Raw genomic sequence first — 23,349 nt, 5'->3', positions numbered from 1 at the left:
ATTTTTTATGATATACGCTTCTCTGTTCATGTACAGTAATCATATTAAGAAACGCAAGTAAGCCTACAACATTTTGAATAAAAAAAGGAGTAAAGTGACAGTTATTAGACATGTATATAAATTTGATGTAGGTACAACTGCAAGCAATCTGTTTGACGTATCACTGATAGTGTAATGTTGAACGGGAAGGGCTGAGAAGCACGGTGAATTTATAGTAATGGGTCGAAACACCTCGAAAGACAAAAAATTTTTGTTATATTTTGTTATTTATTCGAATTACTTGGCGTTATTTGTGAGTCTATTATCACTGTGCCTGTTATCCACAATGATTCCTTTTGTGTGCATGGAAATTAGCAGGATTGGTATATTACCCGTTCTAACGGAATGTGGGAATCCCATTGGCGTATCCTTTGTTTCTGCAGTTTGCTCCCACCTCCAGTTCCGTTCGTGGTGGTTCTTCTGTCTTCAGCTATGGCGTTACGAAGCATGGTGTGGGGTTATTTTATGAAGATGAATCCTGAGTAAATTAAGTGTAACTTGTGTTCGGCAGTGTTGTCGTTTAAAAGTAGTTCAACCTCTTGCTTAAACAGACATTTGCGACATAAGCATCCAACAGTTAATTTAAGTGAAACTCGTTCGAAACCAGTTTTTATGGATCTGGGCAGTGACGAAGTCAGTTCAACTTCCACAGCAACTGTTCAGGAATCTGCCGGTTCAATCCTGGGTAGGTGTGGTAGACAAACAAAGATTACTGGATTTGCACCAAGACCAGTGCATTCACCCAAGCGAGCCATGATAGATGAACAGATTTTAAGACTTGCTGTTAAAGAATATCTTCCGTTTAATGTAATTGAGAGTGTAGTGTTTACAAAAATGACTCATTTATTGAATGAAAATTGTGTACCTCCCAGTAGACAAATCGTCTCCAAAAGCTTACTCTCTCAAGTGTTCGACGACACACAAATGTGAGTAAGATCTGCAGTGCAAGCTGCATCCTCCATCTGCATTACAACTGCTTGATGGACATCTGTAAAATACGAGAATTATATTGCAGTGATTGCTCACTTCATTGATGAAAACTGCAATCTGAAGTCATATTTGTTATCTAGTTTTAAATTCCATAACAAGCATACAGCTGAAAACATTTCCAGTGAATTACAAAATGTGACTTCAACTTGGGGTATTACCAATAAAACTATAGCTTTCATGACAGGTAACACAACTAATATGGTGAAGGCAGTGATGATGCAAATGGTGGCATATACCTTGTTTTGCACATACACTGAATTTAATAGTGCAAGTAAGCCTTGAAACAGTTACACAGACAAGGACAAAAGTAAAGTCAATAGTGGAATTTTTCAAAAGAAGTCCTCAAGCATTTGAGAAATTTCACAATATTCAGAAGCAAATGGGCTTCCATATTTTAACACCGAAACAAGATTGCCCTACGAGATGGAATTCCATGTATTTTGACAGGCTTTTGAAAATCTAATAGCCTTTGCACCCTCGCCATCCTCAGTTTGGATTCACAGACAAAACTGTCCAATGAAGACTGATCAGTTATTGAAAAATCTTGTTAAATAGAATCTCTTTTTGAGCAAGTCACAACAGAAATTAGCAGCAAAAGAAATGTAACCTTGTCAAAAGTTGTCTTATTAAGCAAAGGTTTACAGAGTCAATGTCTGAGACTGAAAAACTCAGATTACAGCAATGAAGCCATAAAAACAGCAGTTGCTAAACTTGATGATGGAATCTTACCCGCCTCGTTCAAAAGTTTGCAGATAAAGCAATTGCTTGCGGAGCAACATTACTGGATCCTCGCTTCACGGAGCATGGATTTCCAAAAACTGGGCATCGATTAAAAGAAACAAAAGATGCCATAATTAACAAGTGCTGCTTAATACGACAGAAACGCACAAGGTGTTCTACAGACAATCCACCACCAGCCAAACCATTTGAGGTGAGGACATTCAGCTCTAGCACTGGCAACATTTGGCAAGATTTTGACCAAGCTGTAATAGGGCTGATCCAAAGTGTAAACAATCCACGTGCTGCAAGTATAGTCGAGCTTGATAAATATATGAAGATGTCAGATCACAGTACCCATTGCTGTGGTGGAAAGAAAACCATGCGTCGTTTCCTCCACTGTTTGAAATAATGAAACGACGTCTTTGTATTATGGCCACCTCTGTTCTATGTGAGCGTATATTTTCAAAGCAGGAGCAAACAATAACAGACAGACGATCCCGCCCTTCCAGCGAAAAAGTATAAATAATGACATTTCTAAACTACTACTTAGAATAGGTTCAGTAGATCGACTCAGAAATGAAACAAAATTGCAATTGATTCAGTTCTTCTCTGGACAAAGTACACTGAATTTGTATCCGACTGTATTTTGTTTAGTCCACTAAATCTTACATGTAGCTACCTTACAAGAACATATTTCTCAAATTTGTTGCACACAGAAGACACGCTTTTGTTCACCAGTACGTGTATTTATGTGTTTGAGAATAATTATCTGATTTATGTATGTATATGTTTGTGTCTTTATTTTTGTAAATGTGCTATGTTGGGTTATTACACAATATAGGCGTCTTAATGCTTGTGTATCATAAATAATTCTCAGGCAGTTCAACAATGGTACTTTGATACTTTTGTTTTCGTCTTTCGGATACTGTGATAAAAATTGGATTTCAACAGCAACTTAACTTCATCTCTGATTTCCGGGGGAAGTTTACAATAAAATGAAAATATATCTGTTTTCTGTGAGTACTTGAGTGATTTCCATAGGACTGTACATCAAACAAACTTATTTAGCAAGACTTGTAAGTGGTGTAGAGCCAGATCTGCCATGATGTAGGTATCACAAGGGCATTGCACTGTATGAATTGTTTTAAATTTTAGTCTGGATTTTATGCTTCAAGGAAACATACCGATCTCTGCATTTCAGTTACCTTGAAATATTTTAACATGTTTTCCAGTTCTATCAAGTGTACATATTTAGAGCTGTATTCAGCTGACTTCTGAATGTTTGATGAAAAATTGCCATATTTGCGCATTGCGTTATATGCTCCAGTCTGTTATGGTAATATTTTGATCTGCGTCCATCAGTCACTTTGCAGGCCTGCTTTGTGTGACAAACAACGGAAAATTTAACTGTAAGAAAAGTGTGAGAGGTAAACGCATAAATGTTAATTCAGTGGCTCACTCCCCAGAATGCTATCTCAATAAATTACATGTCATGATATGCCTTTTCAAGAGCATATACGAATTTTCAGTCATAAACCCTATCAAAATTACTAGCTAGAATACAGGGAAGCGAGTTTGGCAAAATATTATTATGTCAAACATACCTACTCTGTCCTCAGCCAACTGAAAAGCATGGAAGTCACACGACACGAAAGCAGCGCGTTTGCTGCAGGAAATACGAAACTGCCAAGACACCTAAATGAAAGTTTCATATTTTCTGCGATATGATTAGCGCTCTCGCACATCATTTGTGTTTATATGGATATACTTATACAGTAGCCATTCAAGATGATAAAATGTGTAGGTCTATTCGATTACAAAACACAAACTGTTTCACTGTTTCGAAACAACGTATCGAAACAGTACATTCTCCTGTTTCATTTGTTTCTAAACAGTTACGTGTTTCAGTTTGCCCATCTCTAGCCTGATTCTTCCTTGTTAACGTTGTGTACTGAGTGTTTAAGATGCCTCCGATAATCGTGAGTCCCGCCGACTGTGAAGTATGGGATGTTATAAGATTTCTTAGTGCTAAAGGCCTAAAAGCGATCGATATTCATCGTGAGATCTGTGCAGTTTACGGAGAAAACATTAGGAGTGATGGAATGGTAAGAAAGTGGGTGAGAGCACTTAAAGATGGCCGCACAAATGTGCATTTCATAACGGAGTGGGCGTCCTTCGGTCGTTAATGAAAGTTTGGTGCAAGAAGTGGACAATAAGGTGAGAGAAAACAGACGCTTTACGATTTACTCCTTGCGGGATGACTTTCCTAATGTTTTTCGTAATGTTTTGAATGGCACTGTGACCGAGCACTTGAATTACCGAAAATTGAGCGCACCTTGGGTACCGAAAATGTTGACGGATGTGCACAAAACCAAACGTTTAGACAGTGCACTGACTTTCCTTGAGCGTTACCACAACGACGGTGATCATTTCTTAAGCCAAATTGTTACGGGCGATTAAACATGTGTGGCCTACGCCACACCCGAATCAAAGCAACAGTCCATGGAAGTTGAGCAAGGGCATCGTTTTGCTGCAAGACAATGCCCGTCCACATGTGGCGAATCAGACCAAAGATCTCATCACAGCTTTTCAATGGGAAACTCTAGATAATCCTCCGTACAGCCCCGATCTTGCGCCCAGTGACTACCATCTGTTCCTGCACTTGAAGAAACACCTGGGCGGTCAGCGTCTTCAAGACGATGACGAAGTCAAAACAGTGGTGATGCAGTGGTTAACAAGTCAGACGGCAGACTTCTATGAGGAGGGTGTTCAAAAAATGGTACACTGTTATGACAAGTGCCTCAACATTGACGGAGATTATGTAGAAAAATACACTCCTGGAAATGGAAAAAAGAACACATTGACACCGGTGTGTCAGACCCACCATACTTGCTCCGGACACTGCGAGAGGGCTGTACAAGCAATGATCACACGCACGGCACAGCGGACACACCAGGAACCGCGGTGTTGGCCGTCGAATGGCGCTAGCTGCGCAGCATTTGTGCACCGCCGCCGTCAGTGTCAGCCAGTTTGCCGTGGCATACGGAGCTCCATCGCAGTCTTTAACACTGGTAGCATGCCGCGACAGCGTGGACGTGAACCGTATGTGCAGTTGACGGACTTTGAGCGAGGGCGTATAGTGGGCATGCGGGAGGCCGGGTGGACGTACCGCCGAATTGCTCAACACGTGGGGCGTGAGGTCTCCACAGTACATCGATGTTGTCGCCAGTGGTCGGCGGAAGGTGCACGTGCCCGTCGACCTGGGACCGGACCGCAGCGACGCACGGATGCACGCCAAGACCGTAGGATCCTACGCAGTGCCGTAGGGGACCGCACCGCCACTTCCCAGCAAATTAGGGACACTGTTGCTCCTGGGGTATCGGCGAGGACCATTCGCAACCGTCTCCATGAAGCTGGGCTACGGTCCCGCACACCGTTAGGCCGTCTTCCGCTCACGCCCCAACATCGTGCAGCCCGCCTCCAGTGGTGTCGCTACAGGCGTGAATGGAGGGACGAATGGAGACGTGTCGTCTTCAGCGATGAGAGTCGCTTCTGCCTTGGTGCCAATGATGGTCGTATGCGTGTTTGGCGCCGTGCAGGTGAGCGCCACAATCAGGACTGCATACGACCGAGGCACACAGGGCCAACACCCGGCATCATGGTGTGGGGAGCGTTCTCCTACACTGGCCGTACACCACTGGTGATCGTCGAGGGGACACTGAATAGTGCACGGTACATCCAAACCGTCAACGAACCCATCGTTCTACCATTCCTAGACCGGCAAGGGAACTTGCTGTTCCAACAGGACAATGCACGTCCGCATGTATCCCGTGCCACCCAACGTGCTCTAGAAGGTGTAAGTCAACTACCCTGGCCAGCAAGATCTCTGGATCTGTCCCCCATTGAGCATGTTTGGGATTGGATGAAGCGTCGTCTCACGCGGTCTGTACGTCCAGCACGAACGCTGGTCCAACTGAGGCGCCAGGTGGAAATGGCATGGCAAGCCGTTCCACAGGACTACATCCAGCATCTCTACGATCGTCTCCATGGGAGAATAGCAGCCTGCATTGCTGCGAAAGGTGGATATACACTGTACTAGTGCCGACATTGTGCATGCTCTGTTGCCTGTGTCTATGTGCCTGTGGTTCTGTCAGTGTGATCATGTGATGTATCTGACCCCAGGAATGTGTCAATAAAGTTTCCCCTTCCTGGGACAATGAATTCACGGTGTTCTTATTTCAATTTCCAGGAGTGTAGATTAAGGTACAGGCTTTCATGTAAAAATAAAATTATTGAGATATCTTAGCACGTCTCTTAAATTTCAAAACGGTACTTACTTAAAAAACACGCCTCTTAAAAACTTTGCAAGTCAATAATGCGTTGTTCCACCTCTGGCCCTCATGCAAGCAGTTATTCGACTTGGCAGTGACTGATAGAATTATTGGATGTCCCCCTGAGGGATGTCATGCCAAATTCTGTCCACTTGACGGTTCGATTCTCAAATCCCGATCTGGTTGAGGGCCCTGCCCATAATGCTCCAAACGTTCTCAGTCGGGTAGAGATCCGCGACCTTGCTGGCAACGTAGGATTTGCTAAGCATGAAGACAGGCAGTGGAAATTCTCGCCATGTGCCCAGGATGATTTGCCATGAAGGGCAACAGAACAGGGCACTGAATGTCGTCGATGTACCTTTGTGATGTAAGGCTGCTGTGGATGACAACCAAGGGGGTGCTGTTATGAAATGAAATGGCACCCCTGACCACCACTCCTGTCGGTCCTTATGGCAGGCGACAATCAGGTTGGTATCCCACCGCTGTCCGGAGCGTTTGCAGACACATTTTCGCTGGCCATCGGGACTCAATTCGAAGCGGGACTCATTGCTGACGACAATTCTGCTCCAGTTGATGAGATTCCGGCCGTAAAGATGAACCCGGGCTCTTAAGTGTCGCCGGCCGGAGTGGCCGAGCGGTTCTAGGTGCTTCAGTCTGGAACCGCGCGACCGCTACGGTCGCAGGTTCGAATCCTGCCTCGGGCATGGATGTGTGTGATGTCCTTAGGTTAGTTAGGTTTCGGTAGTTCTAAGTTCTAGGGGACTCATGACCTCAGATGTTAAGTCCTATAGTGCCCAGAGCCATTTTTACTTAAGTGTCCCACAGGCGAATGCTCGATCCCCAAGTTATGTCGTCTCTGTAGGTCGACCGCTTCCTTCATGACGCTGTGCTCGGCCATCGTCCATCCATTCCTGCCAACATAGTCTAATTGTGCATCGCTCATACTCAAATGTCGAGCGATTCGCTGGTTACTCCAATCGTTTTCTCTCAAACGTTGATGTCATCGTATACTGGTAATGCACATCTCTGCGAGGCATAGTTATGATCAATCTGAGTAGATGGAATGAAATTCAGAAAGGCTTTACGGCCTGGTATCGACATCTTTGCCAGCTGCGCAGTGAGACTGCGGTGCAGCGGCACACGTTCATCCATCGGATGCCAATGTTCACAATTATGCATTTGTGACAAATTTGCGTAATTCCTAAGTGGTGCGTCGTTTTCTTTGTTTTTGTGCGTATTTTAACTTTTCTTTTCGCTTTAAACCTCTGATAGTAAGCATGTGGAGACAAGAGGAAGACATAACACTAGACCAAAAAAACTTATAGGAGAAACCGTGTCTAAAATGTCTCAACAGATATAGTCACCGACAGGCTTCAAATAGCATTGTAGCATTCATGATAGCAGACGGCTGTATTTGCCAGAAGAACTAAGAATTCGAAATTTACACATGTTAATGTTCAGAGAAAAACCCTCCAAACCGTGTCTCATACAAACAATATCAACTGATTTTACGGCAAGTTTCCAAAGAGAGAGGGAGTGAGAGAGAGTGTTACACATACTTGAGTGTTATAAACCCCTTCCCCCAAAAACATCTCTCTTCTTCATACCCTCTCTGCGGTACCACATATGGCGTATCAATGAGCTGATAAGACTGCAGTATACGCGAGATGCCTATTTGCTTCCACCGCCCTGTCTGGAATGCATAATTTCTAATAAATGTTCACCAACCTGCAGTCTTCTATAGTTGTCCCCTGTGCAGAAAACAGCACGTAGGTCGTGAATCAATTATCTTGAGGCTGTAACAAACTTTTAGCGAGGAACTGTTATTTCAGAAATAATTAAATTTCTAATCAGTTTGTTTATACGGGACCCTACTCGCTTTTTATTGGCAGAACGCGAGAAAGTGCACAATTACATTCCACTGTAGAGTCACAAATACTTTCTATTCTTCAACAAATTAATAAATTAATGAAGTGCGTATTTCCCTGATTACGGCTTTCACATTTACAAACTAGACATTGCAGATTAAGTCTTAACTGATACAGCGCCAGACAACACGTACGTCCTCCGAGACATCCGAACCAGCTCTTTGACTGACACCGACTGAGGCAGACAACATGTTTGTTCTCCGACACTAGCGAACCACCTCTGATCTTACAGTCAAACCACTTCTTCGCCCGCCATCCAAGTTAGGCGCGATCCGAAGATCACCGAAGTGCTTCGTCTGCCTTTACGTTTAGCAGTGGTTTATTATTCTGCCAGTTATTAATACTTGTGAAATAGTGGAATGAAAATACGCCATTTACAGATGCGTTAATTTGAACTGCAAGTAAATACGCTGATTAGTTTATCTAATATTAATAACAGAAGATTATCCTTCTGGCCAGCAACTTCCGAATGCAGCAACCAATCACGCAGAAGCACCACAATTTAAGCGGTCTTTCTCACGATACTCGTACCGAACAAACCATCTGTAATCGGTACCTCACAATACATTACGTCATCTTGCCACTTCTGCTTTCTCAACTGGCTGTAAAGTCAGAAATATTACAATTTTTGTGATGAACTACAACTTAAGTTTTGGGTATTCCAGAACTGACAAACGTTCAGTGTGTGAGAAATTTAGACCGAACTGTTCTAAGCTTGATTTAAGAGTAAACAACGATAAAGATGCAATTCAAAAAATGGTTCAAATGGCTCTGAGCACTATGCGACTTAACTTCTGAAGTCATCAGTCGCCTAGAACTTAGAACTAATTAAACCTAACTAACCTAAGGACATCACACACATCCATGCCCGAGGCAGGATTCGAACCTGCGACCGTAGCGGTCGCTCGGTTCTAGACTGTAGCGCCTAGAACCGCACGGCCACTGCGGCCAGCCGATGCAATTCAGATACATACCCAATAAGCAGAAACAACATTTAACGAGTTAAAGTGAACTACATAAGAGGAAAGCAGACAAGACCGACAATTCAACAGGAAATAACATGGAAAACATTCAGCAGCTCAACAAAACAGTTTGAAAAGATTTGTGCTGAGAGATTCAGGTGCGGTCAGTTGGACTCTAGAGGAAGAAAAATTGGAGTAAGAGTAGAAACCAGCGTCCCGTCGACGTCACTGGAGACGGGGAGCAACATCGTGTTGGACAAGTACAGCTTTGTATTAAAAACATACGGGAAAATTGTTAAAAGCCTCTTCACGAGATTAAAAACGTTTACCCAGAAGACCTGTGATTAAAGTTGGTTGTTTTGGGGAAGGAGACCAGACAGCGTGGTCATCGGTCTCATCCGATTAGGGAAGGAAGTCGGCCGTGCCCCTTTAGAGGAACCATCCCGGCATTTGCCTGGAGTGATTTCGGGAAATCACGGAAAACCTAAATCAGGATGGCCGGACGCGGGATTGAACCGTCGTCCTCCCGAATGCGAGTCCAGTGTCTAACCACTGCGCCACCTCGCTCGGTTTCCCTGTGATTAAAATTATGGATTACCAGAAGAATCATGCACTTCATAATATTTCAACCAGTGAAGCATATTACCTTCTTTATCAAAACGTGATTGTCTTATTGGGATTGCCGCGATCGTTCTTTAGATATAAATATGGCATTTCAGTCTTTAATCGCTATTTTATTTTCAGTGACTGGTTTCAGGCTAGCTGCCCATCTTCAGATCATATATTGCAGTTACAAAGCAACCTTTCAGTACAGAAGTATTGGTTCGCTGTCAGCGACAGCGACAAACACCTTGGTCAAATCGTATTATTTTCCCGGGCGCACACATTCTGTAGACGCGTCGCAATTCTGGCAACGCCCAAGATTTTCGTACCATATAACCACTTGAAGGTCTTATTCCTGCACAATGTTTAAAATACAGTGAGGATGAAGTGATTCAGGTATCTGAGAAATATGAACAGTTTTGGGGAGTTCTTCGCTTTTAATGAAAGGAGATCTGAAACTACGGAAGAAAAAGTGTATTGATGAAAGTAAAAGACCTGAAACAGCAACAGAAGCTTTGAAGAACTGTGATAAGCAGTTTTCCGCGAATGTATACATTTTACTTCAAATATTTGGAACCACAAGCACTGTTGAACGAAGCTTCTCTACTTTGATACGAATAAAGACTTATTTGCGTAACACAATGGAGGATGTGAGACTAAACAGATTGTTGTTGTTGTTGAGGTCTTCAGTCCGGAGACTGGTTTGATGCAGCTCTCCATGCAACTCTATCCTGTGCAAGCTTCTTCATCTCCCAGTATCTACTGCAACCTACATCCTTCTGAATCTGCTTAGTGTATTCATCTCTTGGTCTCCCTCTACGATTTTTACCCTCCACACTGCCCTCCAAAGCTAAATTTGTGATCTCTTGATGCCTCAAAACATGTCCTACCAACCGATCCCTTCTTCTAGTCAAGTTGTGCCACAAACTTCTCTTCTCCCCAATCCTATTCAATACCTCCTCATTAGTTACGTGATCTACCCACCTTATCTTCAGCATTCTTCTGTAGCACCACATTTCGAAAGCTTCTATTCTCTTCTTGTCCAAACTAGTTATCGTCCATGTTTCACTTCCATACATGGCTACACTCCATACAAATACTTTCAGAAACGACTTCCTGACACTTAAATCTATACTCGATGATAACAAATTCCTCTTCTTGAGAAACGCTTTCCTTGCCATTGCCAGTCTACATTTTATATCCTCTCTACTTCGACCATCATCGGTTATTTTACTCCCTAAATAGCAAAACTCCTTTACTACTTTAAGTGTCTCATTTCCTAATCTAATTCCCTCAGCATCACCCGACTTAATTTGACTACATTCCATTATCCTCGTTTTGCTTTTGTTGATGTTCATCTTATATCCTCCTTTCAAGACACTGTCCATTCCGTTCAACTGCTCTTCCAAGTCCTTTGCTGTCTCTGACAGAATTACAATGTCATCAGCGAACCTCAAAGTTTTTATTTCTTCTCCATGGATTTTAATACCTACTCCGAACTTTTCTTTTGTTTCCTTTATTGCTTGCTCAACATACAGATTGAATAACATCGGGGATAGGCTACAACCCTGTCTTACACCTTTCCCAACCACTGCTTCCCTTTCATGCCCCTCAACTCTTATAACTGCCATCTGGTTTCAGTACAAACTGTAAATAGCCTTTCGCTCCCTGTATTTTACCCCTGCCACCTTCAGAATTTGAAAGAGAGTATTCCAGTTAACATTGTCAAAAGCCTTCTCTAAGTCTACAAATGCTAGAAACGTAGGTTTGCCTTTTCTTAATCTTTCTTCTAAGATAAGCCGTAAGGTCAGTATTGCCTCACGTGTTCCAACATTTCTACGGAATCCAAACTGATCTTCCCCGAGGTCGGCTTCTACCAGTTTTTCCATTCGTCTGTAAAGAATTCGCGTTAGTATTTTGCAGCTGTGACTTATTAAACTGATAGTTCGGTAATTTTCACTCTGTCAACACCTGCTTTCTTTGGGATTGGAATTATTATATTCTTCTTGAAGTCTGAGGGTATTTCGCCTGTCTCATACATGGTGCTCACCAGATGGTAGAGTTTTGTCATGACTGGCTCTCCCGAGGCCATCAGTAGTTCAAATGGAATGTTGTCTACTCCCGGGGCCTTGTTTCGACTCAGGTCTTTCAGTGCTCTGTCAAATTCTTCACGCAGTATCTTATCTCCCATTTCGTCTTCATCTACATCCTCTTCCATTTCCATAATATTGTCCTCAAGTACATCGCCCTTGTACAAACCCTCTATATACTCCTTCCATCTTTCTGCCTTCCCTTCTTTGCTTAGAACTGGGTTGCCATCTGAGCTCTTGATATTCATACAAGTGGTTCTCTTCTCTCCAAAGGTCTCTTTAATTTTCCTGTAGGCAGTATCTATCTTACCCCTAGTGAGACAAGCCTCTACATCCTTACATTTGTCCTCTAGCCATCCCTGCTTAGCCATTTTGCACTTCCTGTCGATATCATTTTTGAGACGTTTGTATTCCTTTTTGCCTGCTTCATTTACTGCATTTTTATATTTTCTCCTTTCATCAATTAAATTCAATATTTCTTCTGTTACCCAAGGATTTCTCTTAGCCCTCGTCTTTTTACCTACTTGATCCTCTGCTGCCTTCACTACTTCATCCCTCAGAGCTACCCATTCTTCTTCTACTGTATTTCTTTCCCCCATTCCTGTCAATTGTTCCCTTATGCTCTCCCTGAAACTCTGTACAACCTCTGGTTCTTTCAGTTTATCCAGGTCCCATCTCCTTAAATTCCCACCTTTTTGCAGTTTCTTCAGTTTCAATCTGCAGTTCATAACCAATAGATTGTGGTCAGAATCCACATCTGCCCCAGGAAATGTCTTACAATTTAAAACCTGGTTCCTAAATCTCTGTCTTACCATTATATAATCTATCTGATACCTTTTAGTATCTCCAGGATTCTTCCAGGTATACAGCCTTCTTTTATGATTCTTGAACCAAGTGTTTGCTATGATTAAGTTATGCTCTGTGCAATATTCTACAAGGCGGCTTCCTCTTTCATTCCTTCCCCCCAATCCATATTCACCTACTATGTTTCCTTCTCTCCCTTTTCCTACTGACGAATTCCTGTCACCCATGACTATTAAATTTTCGTCTCCCTTCACTACCTGAATAATTTCTTTTATCTCGTCATACATTTCATCTATTTCTTCATCATCTGCAGAGGTAGTTGGCATATAAACTTGTACTACTGTAGTAGGCATGGGCTTTGTGTCTATCTTGGCCACAATAATGCGTTCACTATGCTGTTTGTAGTAGCTAACCCGCACTCCTATTTTTTTATTCATTATTAAACCTACTCCTGCATTACCCCTATTTGATTTTGTATTTATAACCCTGTAATCACCTGACCAAAAGTCTTGTTCCTCCTGCCACCGAACTTCACTAATTCCCACTATATCTAACTTTAACCTATCCATTTCCCTTTTTAAATTTTCTAACCTACCTGCCCGATTAAGGGATCTGACATTCCACGCTCCGATCCGTAGAACGCCAGTTTTCTTTCTCCTGATAACGACATCCTCCTGAGTAGTCCCCGCCCGGAGATCCGAATGGGGGACTATTTTACCTTCGGAATATTTTACCCAAGAGGACGCCATCATCATTTAATCATACAGTAGAGCTGCATGTCCTCAGGAAAAATTACGGCCGTAGTTTCCTCTTGCTTTCAGCCGTTCGCAGTACCAGCACAGCAAGGCCGTTTTGGTTAATGTTACAAGGCCAGATCAGTCAATCATCCAGACTGTTGCCCCTGCAACTACTGAAAAGGCTGCTCCCCCTCTTCAGGAACCACATGTTTGTCTGGCCTCTCAACAGATACCCCTCCGTTGTGGTTGCACCTACGGTACGGCCATCTGTATCGCTGGGGCACGCAAGCCTCCCCACCAACGGCAAGGTCCATGGTTCATGGGGGGAGGCTAAACAGATTGGCTCTTGCAAATATCCACAAAGAAAGAGATATGGACATTGAAAATATCATTGACATATTCAGTAAAAAACAGAGACGAATGAGCATGACAAATTGGGCAGAAGACGGAAATATCCAGTGAATTTTGTTACAGATTTTTTTTTATATTCATGTGTAGCTCAAATTTTTACATTCATATCATCTTCTGTATCCAGAAAATTAATGAAAACTTATTTGTTGCAAGTTGACCTTTTTTATGGTTTATGTAATTTATAAAACCTCATGTTAAAATAATTTTTTTTACCCCGAACTCCAAAACAGTTACCACAAACTACTTTAAGCACCACCAAATTTTACCTATTTGTCGGTGGAGGACCCCCAACTCTCCTTTTGTTAAGCAATATCCCATTCCCCACATCCCCCCCCCCCCCCCTTGACTGACTTCTAGAATCGCCTCTGGCGTCACTTGTCTTCGGGCAGCCAATTCAGATATGCCTTTTCTAGCTGCAACTAAGGCACCGTCTTCTCGACAGAATGGAGAAATGGATATGAGCGTACGGCATCGTTGGACGGAAGGCCCCATCCGGGGAACTTTGGCCACCAAGTGCAAGTCTTATTTCAGTCGGCGCCACATTGGGCGGGCGACCTGCACGCTGATAATGAGAATGAAATGATGACGAGGACTACACAACACCTAGTCCCCGAGCGGATAAAACCTCCAACACGGCCGGAAGTCGAACCCGGGCCCTCTTGCATGGAGGGCGAACACGTTACCACCTATCTAAGCAGGCGAACATCGATAGAATATCGGAACGACATCGCTTCGCCTTGCTGGAATCTGGTAACTGAGACGTTCTCGCCCTACCGTACTGCCGTGGAACCTAAGACACTGTAAATAATGCTATTTTGTCGAAAGTCGACATGTTGAGAAACGTGGCTGTTGTACTTAAGGTTTATAATTAATATAAAAAACAGCTACCAGCCACATGTATGGTTTAGAAAGGTTTATTATCTTCAGACCATGACCGGTTTCGGATTTATCTTTACAAATCCATCTTCAGATGGCAGATTACAAGCGTTCTTAGTTGGACCCAGTTTTGTTTATGTTATTCATTTGCTGCACTGGGAAAGAAAAGAAATATTTTTGTTGGCATATCGGTAATGGTGTTTTTACGAAAGATTTACTTCTTTTACAAGATCTAATTGCTCAGAGATGGTTTTTATAAACATTAGTAAACTTGCAGGTTAGTGTACTTACGAGCTGTGTAGTTCTGCCTGACGAAATATTCGTGCGTTTATGTTTTCGAACGCAAGCTTGATAAACTTTTCAATATGCACTATGTGAGTGCTATTCCAGTCTATGGGTGTCACTTTTAACCTCATCATCTTAGTTGACACGCAGCACACACGAATAACGTTTACAAAACGTGGCCCAGCTTCACATTACAAACGAGAACAATATTTGCAAAGAGCTTACAGTCATAACAATGTTAACTTACAGATGCTGTATAGTCGATATGGGTACAATAAAATGTCTCTTTGCTATTGTATGAAATTAATCTAAAACGGAATAAATAAAATTACATCCAAATAAGATTACAAACATTATATGTAGTACAGAGTTACTGTGTGTTACTACTTAGTTGTTACACTAGTAGGGGATAAATTCTAATATATGACATAATATACAATGCACATGTTTTCATTATGCAATTTTTCAATGACATAAAAACAGTTTTTGGGGCCTGTGCTGAACGTGTTTGATGGGATATTGGGCTTAAGTTATTTTAGAAAAAGTAAAAGTTTCTTCAAAGTTATTTAAGAAGGGGGTGTTAACTGACTCTGTCTGTTCATTCAAAATGAGATCAGGGTACCTGTTTTTATGTGTATGAATCTCAATCTCCTCTAGGAGATTCAATGTGAAACCTTTGTCTTTGAGGTGTAATAACTGCAGGTTGTTTTCTATATTCTCAACTGTATGATTGTTTTCTGCAAGATGGGTGGCAAAAGCAGATTTGCTTAGGTTTTTCAGACGTAGGGCATCAAGGTGTTCCTTGAATCTTGTTTCAAAAGCTCTACCTGTTTGGCCTATATAGAATTTAGGACAGTTGTTACACTTTAGTTTATAAATTCCAGATCTTTTATGGGGTATGCTATTGTGTGGGAGTGAGTGTATGACTCTTTGTTGGAGTTTGTTATTGGTAGAGAAACTAATTTTGACATTCTTCTTCTTGAATAAGTTGGAAATTTTATATGAAAGTGGGCCTATATATGGTAGGGCTACATACTTTACTGATTTTTTGTCTTTCATAGTTATTGTGGCTGTTGCTTGTTGCAAGGACTTAATGCTAGCAATTTTTACTTTAGTTTTTTGAGATAGTGTGTCTATTATTGAAGCATCATAGCCATTATTTTGGGCAATTGATTTGATTATGCTGATTTCTTTGTGCTGTTCAGTGGGGGTGAGGGGGACTTTATGCATACGATGCAGCATTGACCGGAAATTAGCCATCTTATGTTGATTCGGGTGGCAGGATGTGTTACTGATGGTAACATCTGTAGTTGTTGGCTTTCGAAAGATACTAAAATGGTGTTTGTTATTTATGTTTGATATTTTGAGATCCAGAAAATTGATGCTATTATTTATTTCATGCTCCACTGTAAATTTGATGTTGTTGTGTAATTTGCTGAGATCTTCAGCTAAGGCATCGATTTCACTGCTGTTACCATCAAAAAGTAATAGAGTGTCATCTACGTATCTCTTGTAGTAAATTATTTTACTGTTCATTTGCTTATTGGGTGAGAAGAACTTTTGCTCAAGATGGTTAATGTAAATATCGGCTAATAATCCAGCAAGACTGCTACCCATTGCAAGGCCATCATTTTGTTTATAGACTTTATTATTAAAGGTGAAGTAATTATTAGACAAAATGAGTGTGAGGATCTCTATTAACTCATATATTTCTGGTAGATTGATCTTTTTGTGTTTTAAAAGGTTACTTTTTATTACGTTAATTGTTCCATCTATTGGGATGTTGGTGTATAGGTTTACAATATCTAATGAGGCAAATCATCCTAGCTACTTTCATATCCGTAACCTCAACCTTGTTGATAAGGTAACCTGAATCCACCCAGCTTTCGCTCCCATACAACGAAGTTGGTCGAAAGATACTGACTTCCTGCTTGCAGAAGAGAGTAGATCGTAGCTGAGCGCTCACTGCATTAGCTTTGCTACACCTCGCTTCAAGTTCTTTCACTATGTTGCCATCCTGTGAGAATATGCATCCTAAGTACTTGAAACCGTCCACCTGTTCTAACTTTGTTCCTCCTATTTGGCACTCGATCCGTTTATATTTCTTTCCCACTGACATTACTTTCGTTTTGAAGATGCTAATCTTCATACCATAGTCCTTACATTTCTGATCTACCTCTGAAATATTACTTTGCAAACTTTCAATCGAATCTGCCATCACAACTAAGTCATCCGCATATGCAAGACTGCTTATTTTGTGTTCACATATCTTAATCTCACCCAGCCAGTCTATTGTTTTCAACATATGATCCATAAATAATATGAACAACAGTGGAGACAGGTTGCAGCCTTGTCTTACCCCTGAAACTACTCTGAACCATGAACTCAATTTACCGTCAACTCTAACTGCTGCCTGACTATCCATGTAAAGACCTTTAATTGCTTGAAAAAGTTTGCCTCCTATACCATAATCTTGTAGAACAGACAATAACTTCCTCCTAGGAACACGGTCATATGCCTTTTCTAGATCTATAAAGCATAGATACAATTCCCTGTTCCACTCATAACACTTCTCCATTATTTGCCGTAAGGTAAAGATCTGGTCCTGACAACCTCTAAGAGGCCTAAACCCACACTGATTTTCATCCAATTGGTCCTCAACTAATACTCGCACTTTCCTTTCAACAATACCTGAGAAGATTTTACCCACAACGCTGATTAAAGAGATAGCTCTGTAGTTGTTACAATCTTTTCTGTTTCCATGTTTAAAGATTGGTGTGATTACTGCTGTTGTCCAGTCTGATGGAACCTGTCCCGACTCCCAGGCCATTTCAATTATCCTGTGTAGCCATTTAAGACCTGACATTCCACTGTATTTGATGAGTTCCGACTTAATTTCATCCACTCCAGCCGCTTTATTGCACTGCAATCTATTGACCATTTTTTCCACTTCCTCAAATGTGATCCTATTGCCATCATCATTCCTATCCCATTCTACCTCGAAATCTGAAACATTACTGATCGCATTTTCACCTACATTGAGCAACTCTTCAAAATATTCCCTCCATCTGCCCAAGGCATCCACAGGATTCACCAGCAGTTTTCCTGACCTGTCCAAAATACTTGTCATTTCCTTCTTACCTCCCTTTCGAAGACTGCTAATTACACTCCAGAATGGTTTTCCAGCAGCTTGACCCAAAGTCTCCAACCTGTTTCCAAAGTCTTCCCACGATTTCTTCTTGGATGCTGCAATTATCTGTTTAGCTTTGTTTCTTTCTTCAACATAACTTTCTCTGTCTACCTGGGTTCTGGTATGTAGCCATTTTTGATACGCCTTCTTTTTCCTTTTACAGGCTGCCTTGACTGTATCATTCCACCAAGCTGTTTGCTTCATCCTACTTTTACGCACTACTGTTCCAAGACATTCTTTAGCCACTTCTAGTACTGTGTCCCTGTACCTTGTCCATTCCTTTTCCAATGACTGTAATTGACTACATTCAACTAACTGGTACCTTTCAGAGATCGCTGTTATGTACTTGGACCTGATTTCCTTATCCTGAAGTTTCTCCAGTCTTATCCTCCTACATATGGACCTGACCTCCTGCACTTTCGGCCTCACAATCCCAATTTCGCTGCAGATTAAATAATGATCAGCGTCATCAAATAATCCCCTGAATACACGTGTGTCCCTCACAGCCTTCCTGAATTCCTGATCTGTTATTATATAGTCAATGACAGATCTGGTTCCCCTGCCTTCCCAAGCATACCGGTGAATGTTCTTATGTTTAAAGAAGGAGTTTGTGATTACTAAGCCCATACTGGCACAGAAATCCAAGAGTTGTTTCCCGTTCCTGTTGGCCTCCATATCCTCTCCAAATTTACCCATAACCTTTTCATACCCTTCTGTTCGATTTCCAATCCTGGCGTTAAAATCACCCATGAGCAGAACACTGTCCTTGTCCTTTACTCTAACAACTACATCACTGAGTGCCTCATAAAACCTATCCATCTTATCTTGATCTGTCCCTTCACAATGCGAATATACTGACACAATCCTAATTTTCTTGCTAGACACTGTCAAATCTATCCACATCAGTCGTTCGTTTACATACCTTATTGCAACTACTCTGGGTTCCATTTCTTTCCTGATGTAAAGCCCTACACCCCATTGTGCTATTCCTGCTTTGACTCCTGACAGGTAGACCTTGTATTCTCCCACTTCCTCTTCTTTCTCACCCCTTACCCGAATGTCACTAACAGCTAAAACGTCCAGCCCCATCTTACTTGCAGCCTCTGCCAGCTCTACCTTCTTCCCAGAGTAGCCCCCATTGATATTAATAGCTCCCCATCTCATTACCATTTGTTTGCCAAGTCGTATCTTAGGAGTCCCTGGTTTGTCAGTTAGAGGTGGGACTCCGTCACCTCCAAAGGTCCGAGGCATTTTGTTCTGATTGTTGCATCATATTTAAAGTACCAGGGAAGCAGGTTGCTAGCCTTACTTGCCCCGAGTCCCATTGGGTTTTATCCCTAACGGCTGAGGGACTAACCGGTGGATTTGGTAGTCTTTGCCGTATGAGCACAAAGGTGACCACGACTCAGAATATGTCCGAGATGCCCAGCCTTATTTCAAAGTAACTGGTATCCCGACTGTCGGGACCACTTACTTGGCCACTCATACGTTGCCCGTGGTTCATGAAGTAGGACATAACAGGAACCCACACCATGAACCACTACAATAGAGCTACTTTAATATAAATGACATTCACATTCCTGCATGTTCTCAGCAAAATTGTAATCGCAGGAACTTAACAGTGGCAATAAAGGCCGAAACAATCTGTTGTGGATAAAGATTGCTAATTATATAAGCAGCTGTTTGGTGCATCTATTCTAATAATCATTTCGATCTCATACATTTATTGTGCTGCTGGCCCTAAAGAAAAAAAGCTATTTATTTGATTGATATGATTTGTCAATTTCTGTTCTGACAATAATTTGGTGGGCATGCGAAGTGAAGCCGACAGTTGGAGGTTTTTTCCTCATTTTAAATCATGCATCATTTTAATAATTCGTTCAAGGTATCGCGATGACGCAAAGGAAATGAGAAAATTTACTTACTTCACTCGTCAGCGACATCGTCAGGGTGTACAATGCCACGTGGTACAGGCAGCCGGCAGGCAGCATTGCTAGTTTTCTCTAGCCTGTATAAACTTTGGCAATATCTCTGAGAAATACGGAGGGAGTGTCAGATGGAAGATATTTCTCAGACAAGAGTAAGTTACGGAAATATAAGTACTGGAATATGTACAGTTCATCTCTTTCCCGCGGACTACCATTTTTATTAGATGACTTCAAGGATGTCCATTGAGTCTCAATGTTTTCCGCGCGGATGAAACGAACTTTATAGAGTGGCTGACGAAATCGTGGTTGATACTTTCTTTCCGCAAACTGTGATACAACTTCCACCTATCTGTTATGGCTCTTGTAGCAAGTAAAATAAAATGCTTTATCAAGGGCACTGAAGCTGCATTACCCCGAGAATAGACACGAAGGATAAGGTACTTCTCCGATTCTCTGTCTGTGCCACCAATCACCCAAATGCATTCCATTTTGTTTTTAAGGAGACTCCTTTGCCGTACTTTACGAGACGCGAGGTGCTACTCTTTAATTTCTACTGTTTTGTTGTGAACACCGATGGGGACTCTTGTTTGCACCAGAATCCGTAATAGTCACACAGTGCCGATGGTTCAAATGGCTCTGAGCACTATGGGACTTAACATCTATGGTCATCAGTCCCCTAGAACTTAGAACTACTTAAACCTAACTAACCTAAGGACAGCACACAACACCCAGCCATCACGAGGCAGAGAAAATCCCTGACCCCACCGGGAATCGAACCCGGGAACCCGGGCGTGGGAAGCGAGAACGCTACCGCACGACCACGAGATGCGACACAGTGCCGATACACAGTTCTCTTTCAGAAGCAGTAGCTTCTAATGTATAACTTCTCACCCAGCAGGAAACGATAACAACACTCTTTCCAATGCTCAGCTTTGACATATCAAAGTATTTTTCCTTAGAGACATCCTTCCTTACATTTTCTGAAATACATCTCTAAGGGGACCTCGACATCACAGGTTTTGTTGAAACGCTTAACGCGTGTTTAACCGTGATATTCGATGCAATTTTTTTGTTCCGCATTTGGCAAGAAGCTGTAGTTCCAGCAAAACTCTAAGCACTTTTCCCCTGAACATACTCAGGTATTAATTTCCGCCACGAAAGTGTACTTTCGCTAGATATCAAGTCAGATTCAGTCTTTACTATTTACAGCGTTACGTGATATTCGTCGGTAAGGCATTCAAATTCCCCGCCTCGAAGCAAGACATTCGATATACACTCCTGGAAATGGAAAAAAGAACACATTGACACCGGTGTGTCAGACCCACCATACTTGCTCCGGACACTGCGAGAGGGCTGTACAAGCAATGATCACACGCACGGCACAGCGGACACATCAGGAACCGCGGTGTTGGCCGTCGAATGGCGCTAGCTGCGCAGCATTTGTGCACCGCCGCCGTCAGTGTCAGCCAGTTTGCCGTGGCATACGGAGCTCCATCGCAGTCTTTAACACTGGTAGCATGCCGCGACAGCGTGGACGTGAACCGTATGTGCAGTTGACGGACTTTGAGCGAGGGCGTATAGTGGGCATGCGGGAGGCCGGGTGGACGTACCGCCGAATTGCTCAACACGTGGGGCGTGAGGTCTCCACAGTACATCGATGTTGTCGCCAGTGGTCGGCGGAAGGTGCACGTGCCCGTCGACCTGGGACCGGACCGCAGCGACGCACGGATGCACGCCAAGACCGTAGGATCCTACGCAGTGCCGTAGGGGACCGCACCGCCACTTCCCAGCAAATTAGGGACACTGTTGCTCCTGGGGTATCGGCGAGGACCATTCGCAACCGTCTCCATGAAGCTGGGCTACGGTCCCGCACACCGTTAGGCCGTCTTCCGCTCACGCCCCAACATCGTGCAGCCCGCCTCCAGTGGTGTCGCGACAGGCGTGAATGGAGGGACGAATGGAGACGTGTCGTCTTCAGCGATGAGAGTCGCTTCTGCCTTGGTGCCAATGATGGTCGTATGCGTGTTTGGCGCCGTGCAGGTGAGCGCCACAATCAGGACTGCATACGACCGAGGCACACAGGGCCAACACCCGGCATCATGGTGTGGGGAGCGATCTCCTACACTGGCCGTACACCACTGGTGATCGTCGAGGGGACACTGAATAGTGCACGGTACATCCAAACCGTCATCGAACCCATCGTTCTACCATTCCTAGACCGGCAAGGGAACTTGCTGTTCCAACAGGACAATGCACGTCCGCATGTATCCCGTGCCACCCAACGTGCTCTAGAAGGTGTAAGTCAACTACCCTGGCCAGCAAGATCTCCGGATCTGTCCCCCATTGAGCATGTTTGGGACTGGATGAAGCGTCGTCTCACGCAGTCTGCACGTCCAGCACGAACGCTGGTCCAACTGAGGCGCCAGGTGGAAATGGCATGGCAAGCCGTTCCACAGGACTACATCCAGCATCTCTACGATCGTCTCCATGGGAGAATAGCAGCCTGCATTGCTGCGAAAGGTGGATATACACTGTACTAGTGCCGACATTGTGCATGCTCTGTTGCCTGTGTCTATGTGCCTGTGGTTCTGTCAGTGTGATCATGTGATGTATCTGACCCCAGGAACGTGTCAATAAAGTTTCCCCTTCCTGGGACAATGAATTCACGGTGTTCTTATTTCAATTTCCAGGAGTGTATATCGCTCGCACTGCACACGTGACTTCGATACCCATGGCTTTTTCCAATTTACCAATGTGTAATACTAGTACAGGAAGTCGTTCTTGTTGAATCCTGCCGAGTCGTCGAATATGGGGTATCTAGGAAACCTGATTTCTCGGATCGCTAGACAAACAATTCAAGCAAATAGTATTAATGAGTTTTATCACGAAATGAACAATGACATTGCTTAACTTTGACAACAACACAGAAGTGTCGCAAGCAAAGTGCGATATGCAAATAAGAACCTTCTTAAATATATACAATTCCTAAGTCGCTGATCTTGAAGTGCGTACTCTTTTGCTGCTGTGGAAGTGGGCCGCGACTGGTCGGGAGTGGCGCTTATGTTCTCTTCACATTGAGACCGCTGCTGTCGCGTTGTCGTCCTAGAGAGGGGTCGGTCAGCGTACAATTGGTTGACGTCTTCTTCGCAGCCCTCTCCGCTCTATCGTTTCCGACAAGCGTGCCGGCGCTTGGCTTTACGGCGGTAACAGTTCTGTTGGTAAAATGAATGCACGATTCAAAATGAGAACAACTGTAACTGTCGGCTCCAATTCGCGTAGTGCGTAATGACAGAAATATGGTTCTCTGCCCTCCATCTTGAGACTTAGTTGTAGATTTCAAACCTTAACAGGACAGAAAGGGGGGGTGGGGGGCGGAGAGGGGGGCTCGCAGTCTATATGTTATCTATGGTTGAAGTAGTGAACCACAGAGTGACGCGCCGTTGTGAACAAAGCGA

The sequence above is a fragment of the Schistocerca cancellata genome, chromosome 1 (assembly GCF_023864275.1).
Source record: "Schistocerca cancellata isolate TAMUIC-IGC-003103 chromosome 1, iqSchCanc2.1, whole genome shotgun sequence".
Classification (NCBI taxonomy): Eukaryota; Metazoa; Arthropoda; class Insecta; order Orthoptera; family Acrididae; genus Schistocerca; species Schistocerca cancellata.
This window is presented reverse-complemented; position numbering follows the sequence as displayed.